The sequence below is a fragment of the Spinacia oleracea genome, chromosome 2, assembly GCF_020520425.1.
Source record: "Spinacia oleracea cultivar Varoflay chromosome 2, BTI_SOV_V1, whole genome shotgun sequence".
NCBI classification, from domain to species: Eukaryota; Viridiplantae; Streptophyta; class Magnoliopsida; order Caryophyllales; family Amaranthaceae; genus Spinacia; species Spinacia oleracea.
In genome coordinates this window covers 39,471,242-39,480,246 of record NC_079488.1, presented here as the reverse complement: position 1 = coordinate 39,480,246, position 9,005 = coordinate 39,471,242, and the positions used below count along the sequence as shown (strand labels likewise).

Below are 9,005 nucleotides of genomic sequence, written 5' to 3'. Positions count from 1 at the left end.
TATTTATACTCTTGAATTCCTTCACAGAATTGTGACATAGCTTCGTCACATGGGTATATCCCGTGATATCGTCCCTTGTGGACATAGTAGAGAAGAAACAAGGTTCATTGCTTAATCCAATCTCGAAACGAAATATTCCGCCAAGAAGAAAGGAAAAAAGATAGCAAGTAGCAGAAAAGTCAAAGAGTAAAGTCAAAGTAGAGTCAAGAGTGTTGTCATTCATTCAATATGCATTGCCTGTTGGGATGTCAAGTAGAAGTTGTTAGTGATCATTACAGTTGTCAAGGGAAGCATGTTTAGTTACATTTCTATTTCATATATACTCATCTTTGCTGATTTGTGCTTTCCTGATTATCTTGGTCATGGCCTTTTGTAGACACCTACTTTTGTCCCCATTCCCGAAAGGGAAGGTTCGATGATGAGAACATAAATCTCCACTTGGCAACGCATCTCCTATAAAATAACGAATCTCAATCACCCTTTCATTTCAGCCAAAGCTACTATTTATAGAAACCTGCTAAGAATAGTAACTGCCGTAAAAGGTAGTTGTTAAAAGTGGCAAAATCATAAAAGATAGAAACCTGTCAGAAATAGGTGTTGCACTCCAACATAAATCCTAAAAGAGATAGAATTTGCATTCCTGGTATAATTCAAAAATAAGAGTTACGTATTAATTAAATTCCTAACGAACCTAGAGTTCGTAACGGGCCCAGACGCATTCTGTCATAAGTTAATACGCACTAAAAGACTCGAATAATCTCTCGAAAAGCTCCGTGTTCTAAGAGTCCAAATCTGACAAGAACTCGGCCCAGATCCCATTTTCAACGCCCAGCCCTGGGCGCTGAAAATGCATGGGGCCGTTTTATCTCCGGATTCTTTTTGGATTCGTATCTTAAAATCTATCTTTCCACACACCCTTTTCCTATAAATACAGCCTAAAACCGACGTGAAAAGAACACACAATTCCATAACCTGAGTATTGACTCTAGCCTTAAGCCTAAGCCTCACGCTGCGAAATTGATCCAGCGTTCTGTCGCAATCGACCCAAAAGTCGAACAGAACGCATCCTGCCCCTTGTAGCTTGATGAATTAAGCCTAAATACTGGAACATTGCTTAGAAACCCGAGATTCGTTAAATAAAAGGAGAAATAGCAAAGCCAAGTGGTTAGTTTTCTGAGAACCACAACGCACCTCTCAAGGGTGAGTTGTAATGTGTCCCTCATATGATTTAATCGCTTTCATCACCCTTTTATAAAATTGTCAAACTATTAACTTGATTGATCTATCACGCCTAATAGGATAATACCTTGGACAATTGAATTATCATGCTAGGTACCTTAAATCAATCTAAATAAGATAATCACGATCGATTTAGTATTATGTGTTGCATATTGCTAAAATCAATTCAGAATAGTTTAATAGTTTAACGCATGTCCCTTCAATTATTTATGCTGATCCCACTAGTAGAAAAAACCCCTGTTGCAGCCCTCTTGTTGCAGCGTACATCTGTTAATACGCTTCAACAACCAGTCGGTCAATGCGGGTCAAACCCTTTAAAGGGTTATTGCAGCGTACAATTTAATTGTTCCTTGCAAAAAAGTTTGTTGCAGCGTACATTTTAAAAGCCCCCTGCAATAGCTCGTTTTTATTGCAGCGTACTTGTTAAAGCCCCCTGCAATAACCCGGGTAAAAAAAAAAATCGCTGCAATATTCGTTGAAACTAATTCAAAACAAATTAAGCATCTCTCGCGCTCAACTCCCTTCTTCTCCCTTAACTTTCCCTGCGTCGTCCCCTCAAAAAAAAAAAACCTTTCCCTTCATCGTCAATCTAGCTTCTTCGTCGGTGGTCCTGGCCTCCTCGCCCGAGGCCACCTATTAGCTTGCTCGGCCGTTGGTTCCAAGGAAACACTTAGCTTGCTCGCGCCGGTGGTTTCAAGAAAGGAAGTTGCTCGCGTCCTATTTTCCGTCAACCTCTTCGTCGCGGCTAGTAATCTTCCCTGTCCCCTCAGGTTTGCTCAATTCGTTTACCTGATTTTCGTTTTAAGAATTAGGGTTTTTTCAATTCATTTGTAGGGTTCTGTGCGTTTGTTCAATTCTTTTTTAGGGTTTGTTCAATTCGTTTTTTCAATTCGTTTTTAGGGTTTCATTCGTTTGTTCAATTCGTTTTTAGGGTTTGTTCAATTTGTTTGTTCAATTGGTTTTTAGGGTTTGTTTAATTTGTTTGTTCAATTCGTTTGTCCAGTCACTGTAGCTAGGCCTAACATGGTAGGAGTATGTGAGAGACGCTGACAAAATAAATTAATGTAACAATGCAACTATTTGCTATGCGCATCCTCTGCTAGATTTCCCTGTATATAGACTTAGTGAGGTATTGTACAGTTGTTGTCACTGACTCATTGGTTTGGATTAACTTCCCTTGCTTTATTCCAAATCATGTTTTGATGACAAGCTTCCCGTTATGATTATATTTTGGCCTTCATCTCTGTTCCACATCACAAGCTTTTTGCTTAAAAGACATCCCAATTTGAAAGTGTAACAATTTTTTTCATGAAAGTACTATTCTTAGATCCCTTTTTTCGGTTACCGGGTCTCTTGCTTTTCCTTCTTCAAATCTCCAGCAATTATGATTCATTGAAAAATAAATAAATCAAGAGCCTTTTCCATATCTCTTCCTCCGCACTGAACCTCTCGATCTGATAAACCAAAGTAAGGAAATCTCTGCAATGTTGGAAGCACTTAGAAGCAGCATCCAAAAGTTCAACGAGCTAAAATACACTCGCATATCTGAACTAGAAGAACCCAGTGCGCGCATCTGCTTATACTCAACCTCGAAAAGTTCATCGCTCTTGCCCTTTTCCAGATTTGTAACTTTTTAGCATCAATTTCTGATTTTGTGATGTTTTTGTCGATTTCGTTTGAACTTCATGTTGATTTTGCTGCGATTGTGTTGAGTTTTTTTCTTGTATGTTATGGATTTCACGGAATTTAGTTTTTATTTTTATTTTTTTTATTTGTAAGGTTATATGTTGTGAGATTAGGGTTTTGAGGGATCAAATCTTTGGGAGGATTTGAGCATAGTTAGGAGTTCAGATTGGTTTAAATGTGTCAGGGTATACAGGTAATTGAGGAACTAATTGGAATAGATTGAATTTGGTTAGTTTGTGTGTTTCTTCGGTGAAATTAGTACGGTATGAATGCAAGAACTATTGTTGTAATGTGATTAGTCATACTTGATTTTGTTAGTTTCTTTGTTTGATGTGAAGTCTATTAATTCCATATTGCTACTGGTTCTACAAATGTTGGATTTGTACTCAGCTTGAGCCAAATGCAAATGTCTCGTTGTATTCTCTAATGCATCTAGGAAGGGCTTATGAAAATCAGGTAGAGCCAGAGCCAAATAGGGGAAGTAAATAATGATAATTTGGTCATAGGTTTCAAGTTAAGGGTAAATATTTTGAAAATAGAAATTAACAATTTACTTTATGATTGTAGTTGTAGTACTAAGTTACTTATTAAAGTTTGGTGTGATGGGTACTTCCCGTCTTGCAGAAGATAATTTATTTTTCTGATTTAGATTCCGTTATAGGAGCTCATGTTGGGTTATACTGGTTTGCATTGGAGTGTTTTTGGTTTTGCTGCTGCTCCTGGTTTGTTCAATTCTGTTTTGCTCTTATTGGGAGTCATTTTTCATTTTTCATATTCTGTTTTGCTCTTACTGGTGACTGTTTAAGAATTTTTTATTTTATTTGGGTATAAGTATCATTTGCAATCTTCTGTGTAATATGATATATTGTCTACAAGACACGTGCATTTTTCTTCCCCGAGCCTGATCTTATGTTTACATTCTATTGCAGTATCTTTATGAGAACAAAAATTTGATCCTAGCTATATTGGACAATCAAAACCTTAGGAAGCTCACTGAGTGTGCTTAGTAAGTTGTTGCTTAAGTTATGTGCTGCCTGTTGTTATGTCTTTTATTTCCTGCTATTCTTGTGAATTTTTGTGAAACCGTTGGACGATTATTTTTATTAGTTGGATTGGGATCTATGTGAACATCTTTTGCATTTTTAGAAACATATGAACTGGTAAATACGCAACTTGCATCCGCGTGGTTTCTTTTCTAGCATTTACCTTTTCTCAAACCTTCTCAGTAGTCTTAGATTTTTTTGTTTTTGGCTTGCTTTTGTTGCAAGGCCTAGGTGTTTAATTGGTTGAGCTTGTACAAATTTTGGTTCCGATTCTGGTTTTTATAAGTTATTTCCCAAAAAAAAATAAGTTTTGATATTTCAGTACAACATTGAGGTTGTTCTGATCAATTTGTAATCGTAACACTGAGGCTTTCTGATCAGTTTTGATTTTTCAGTTCGATTAGTTTTGATTTTCCAGTAAAATATGGTATGTTCCAATCAGTTTGTGTGTATGTTGTTTTCCTGCTTTTGCTAGTAATCTAGAAACTGCAGGAGTATATGCAGATTTTGCTACTAAAATCATAAATTTGGAGTTTCGGGAAACTGCCCTGAAAGCCTGATGTATGAAATTAAAAGTTCAAGACAATTAATTTTTTAAATAAGCAGGTTTCCTCAATAACTTGTAGTGATTTCGCAATCGTATCCTCAATTAACTTATAAGGCTTCAATAGAAATAACTTGTAGCAGCAATATTTGAAGTTTATAAGTAATACGTAATGATCTATTGGTTCTTCTTGTTCTCTGCTAGTGTTTACTGCAGAATCCAGTCTTACTGTTATGCTATATAAGCTTCTGTCAAAGAAAATCAATAAAACATTCTGCTTAATTTAATGATTGTCCTTATAAATAAGAACAAGAGTCATACCACTCTTTTAGTGAGTCCATGGGACATACACATGAACATGATGAGATATATTCATGAAAAGATCTGTATATGTTACATGGCTCTTGGTTTTTAGCTCATTGATCTTGCATATTGCATGTTGTATTTCTTCTCCATTCAGGGCAATCAATTTGACTAGCAATTCTAAATATGAGATCTCCCGTGGAAATCATGTACATATTTCTGATTTCTAAATGCACAACTTGCATCAACTCTAGATAGTATAAATAATGAGAGAGAATCGCAAGATGTATGTCATGAATTGATTAGTATTCTTGTTTAAACATATAGGATTCAAAGGTGGTGTTCCAATAGATGAGGAATTATTTATCCAGAGCATAGCTGGCAAGCATAATGATGACATTTACCAGGGCTCTCTTCCCTGATGACTTCGAGCAGGCTTGAAATTCACAGATCAGAAGGTAGCTTATTTCAGGAGGTAAATGTCAGTCATTCTTTGATTTGGAAAATTGTTGAATACTCTACTGGCTGGCGAGTTTATTTGGGATTTATTCAATTTATATACGAAGTAATCGAATTCGGTTGATTCTAAATGTTTCTATATGCCTAAGACTTAATAACATTGCTTCATACTTCTACTTGTGTATGGAGAATGGTAATGGTTTTTCGATACTGGGTTAAGTTACTTGGTTAGACTGCATTTCTATGAGATCTTTGCTAATATAACAAAGGTAAACCAGTTTGTGTTTAATATCTACCTCAACAATCAAACTGCATCCTCTGGATATGATATCATTGCCTTGGCAACAAGCAATGGGATACCTAATGTTCAGGACTTTGTGGTGCTTCTTCCCGATAGTAAGGAACCTCAGCAGAATCTATGGCTTGCACTGCATCCAGATACCAGTGGTACTCCCAAACCTAATTACTATAACTCATTTCTGAATGGAGTTGAGATATTTAAGATGAGCACCCCCACTGGTTCTCTTGCTGAAGTGTAATAGTAAGGGAAATCTAAATGTTTAAGAGATGGTTTTGACTCGAGTTCATATTATTTGTTAATCTTGCATTTGGAACTAGATAGTTAGTCCTGTACTGGAACATCATAACTTTTGCAAACATAAATCCTTGTTCCTCTTTGCCCCTTGGTTTCATTAGGAACCATTGGAAATCTTTTTGGTGGAAGTAAGCATAGAAACTACTTCGTGTAAAGCATCATTGAAATGGAGCTGATACCACATCCATACATATATGTTTTCCGCGGTAACTAGAAGGAAGTTATGGATTAGACACTGAGATTTAACTGTCAGATTAGAATTTGCTATGCCCCAGAGTTAAGTCTTAACTGAACTAGAGTTGCAAACACGAAGACAATCTGCTGATGTTAATTTCTTAACTGGGGGTCGAGTTTATATGACTGCAAATTTGATTCTATACTTCACTCACCACCCTTCTGTATGTTTTACTTGATGCAGGAACACCCTATGTACGATGATTAATTACCAAATTGTTGTTGGGCATGAATCAGAAGGTGGCATTACTCCCACAACGGGTGACGAATCACAAGGTATTAGTACGATTACAAAGACCATTAAAGGCCGTGGTCCCCCTCCCCCTCCAACTTTGAACTAATATACCTAAGAATTCATTTCAAACTTATTACATGATTAATATTATTAATTTTAAGTTTCCAAGACTCAATACAATCTATTTATGCACATTTGAGACTTGTTTGGTCGTTATAGGTCATATTTAGGCTAAAATGACATTTTCGCTCCCAACTTTGAACTAAAGAACCTTATGACTCATTTGATTCTTATTACATGATTCATATGCATAGTTTTATCTTTCTAAAACTCATTCGAATCTATTTATGCAAATTTAAGGCTCACTGGGTCGTTATAGGTCATATTTAGAGCTAAAATGACATTTCCACTCCCAATTTTGAACTAAAGAACCCAAGGACTCGAATGATTCTTATTACATGACTAATATGTATAGTTTTAACTCTCTAAAACTCATTCCAATCTATTTATGCACATTTAAGGCTCACTGGATCGTTATAGGTCATATTTAGAGTTAAAATGACATTTTCGCTCCCAACTTTGAACTAAAGAACCTAAGGATATATTTGATTCTTATTACATGACTAATATTCATAGTTTTAACTTTCTAAAACTCATTCGAATCTATTTATGCACATTCAAGGCTTATTGGGTCGTTATAGGTCATATTTAGGCTAAAATGACATTTCCGCTCCCAACTTTGAACTAAAGGACCTAAGGACTCATTTGATTCTTATACATGACTAATATGCATAGTTTTAACATTCTAAAACTCATTCGAACCTATTTATGCACATTTAAGGCTCTTTGGGTCGTTATAGGTTATATTTAGAGCTAAAATGACATTTCCGCTCTCAACTTTGAACTAAAGAACCTAAGGATACATTTGATTCTTATTACATGACTAATATGCATAGTTTTAACTTTCGAAAACTCATTCGAACCTATTTATGCACATTTAAGGCTCGTTGGGTTGTTATAGGTCATATTTAGAACTAAAATGACATTTCCGCTCCCAACTTTGGGTCGTTATAGGTAATTAATTAATTTTTCTTACTCTTAATTGATTCGTATTCTAGACTATTAGTACATTTTAATTAGTTTCTTGAATGTTAAAATGTGACATTTTATTTGCATTTAATCGATCTAATGCTCCCATCAAACTTTTGTTTTTGTAAAGGTTTATACTCCGAGGACTGCGCCTTATGCTAGTGAGGAAATTGACGTGGTTCGTGAGCAATGGGCGAATTTTTTTACCAGCAAGTATTTATTATTGACCTGAGCGCGCTTGATCGAGTTGGTTTAGATGTTATAGAACAATCTTTTATGTTAAAATGTATGCGTACGTTGAAATTGGAACGTACATATATTTATTTAAATGTATATGGTATGTGCACTTTGGTTTTGAGATATATACAAAACACCTGTTATTGTTTGTATATTTGTTATACAGGTTGCGATATTCTATTAATGTTGTGACAGGTTTCGATCTATATTTGGTGCAAGGCACTCTAGGTATCCCTAAAAAAAACAAAAAATTTTCCGCCAAAAGTGCTTTGTTGCAGCGTACATATATATGTGTACGCTGCAACAAGTGCCAAAAATTTGGCAAAATTCTTGACTTGTTGCAGCGTACAAATAGATGTACCCTGCAACAGGTTGGGTCTTTTGCAGCGTACAACCATTTGTACGCTGCAACAAGTCCAGAATTTTGTCAAATTTTTGGCACTTTTTGCAGCGTACATATGCATGTACGCTGCAAAAAAGCACTTTTCGCAGCGAACATTGTACGCTACAACAAGTTCAGACTTGTTGCAGGCCCCCCAGTTGCAGCATACGATGTACGCTGCAATAGGGGTCTAAAAGCCCGCTGCAATAAGGGTTTTTTCTACTAGTGTGAGCTAGTAAGGATAACCTGCCTCTGGAGTATTATCGATGAGCACTCCTCTCGGTAGCTACAGTCCCCCGAACTCTCAATCTCTGCCCTGCGGGTGTACGTTGAGCGATCCCCACACCAGGGATCACAAGGGAACCTATGGCCGTCGTGATAAAAAATAATTGCACTCCCTTTATGTCACGATAACCGGGTTTTGTCAGTTTTTCTCATTGTCGTTAAAAACTGAATGGCGACTCCTATATTACTAGTCGATTGGTGTAAACTCACAGGAAATCCAAATACAGTTGATCTGAAAACGTCACGCCCACGAGGGACGAGGTCACGCATTAGCCTCGTGCTTTTATGACTCCCTCACAGTGGCGACTCCACTGGGGATGTTAATGAAATACTCGTGCTCGTAGGTAATAAAAATAGCCGAAGGGTGAAACGATCCTACCCAGCGTTTATTTCCCTATCAAGTTGGGACGACCTGAAAATCAGCATATTAATGTGAACGGACAGAACTGCATAACGAATCTTGGCTCCCTTGGCATGTTTCATCTCGGGAGTTGGGAATAAGGATACCCATCGCCACCCGAGGGGTGCATACGCTTCGAATGTTGTCCACTCGGCACTTTCGCTAGTAGTACACCTATCCCAAACCCAATCGCTCACCCACTAGGTCCCTCTCATTGGTGCATGCCCCCTTGGCTTACATCGTGATTGGCCTCTTGGGACGAAATTCTCTCGTG

At 37.0% G+C, this 9,005-nt stretch overlaps 1 long non-coding RNA gene across 6 annotated transcripts; it reads left to right on the top strand.

Annotated features, from left to right (window-relative positions):
• The first annotated feature begins 2,349 nt into the window (after positions 1-2,349).
• Positions 2,350-7,832, top strand: LOC110778243 (uncharacterized). 6 transcript variants are annotated; one of them, XR_008927048.1, is made up of 5 exons: positions 2,363-2,864; positions 3,855-3,931; positions 5,143-5,290; positions 6,288-6,379; positions 7,558-7,832. It is a non-coding gene; the product is annotated as an uncharacterized lncRNA (long non-coding RNA). The 6 variants fall into 6 exon arrangements; XR_008927049.1 differs by having other exon boundaries at positions 2,364-2,835; XR_008927047.1 differs by having other exon boundaries at positions 2,350-2,835; positions 3,855-5,290.
• Positions 7,833-9,005: the final 1,173 nt, after the last annotated feature.